Below are 583 nucleotides of genomic sequence, written 5' to 3'. Positions count from 1 at the left end.
TTTTTACTAATGCTAACTCTTTTTTTTTAGGATTTATTTTTGGCCTTCATTAGATATGGACAGAAGTCAGGCAGGAAGTGAAGTGGAGAGAGAGAGAGAGGATAGAGTTGAGAAATGTCCTCGAGCCAGGATTCGAACTCGGCACACTATGTTGGCACACTAACCACGAGGCTATTGCCAATGGTGTAAAGTAACTAATTACAAATACTCAGATTACTGTAATTGAGTAGTTCTTCTCAGGAATTGTACTTTACTATAGTAGTTTTATAAATGTGGACTTTTACTTTCCCTTGAGTACATGTTGAGTGCAGTATCGGTACTGTTACTCCACTACTGTCCTTTAACCTGCAGTCACTGCTTTATTATCTCCTGTCTATGGGGATTAGAAGAATCAGTCCTGTGATTCCTGCCCAAAATTGCACATCAAAATAACGTTGTCATTAGACGCTGGCTAGTTTGGTCACCTGACATCACGACCTAAATCTAACCTAATATTAACGTCTCATGACGTCGTGTGTCTGCTGGGCAATAACTAGATGCACTACAGAATGTTACGTTTACACACATCCGCTAAATACATGTA

This window comes from Danio aesculapii, unplaced genomic scaffold (genome assembly GCF_903798145.1).
Source record: "Danio aesculapii unplaced genomic scaffold, fDanAes4.1, whole genome shotgun sequence".
Classification (NCBI taxonomy): Eukaryota; Metazoa; Chordata; class Actinopteri; order Cypriniformes; family Danionidae; genus Danio; species Danio aesculapii.
Note: the sequence above shows the minus strand (reverse complement) of the source record.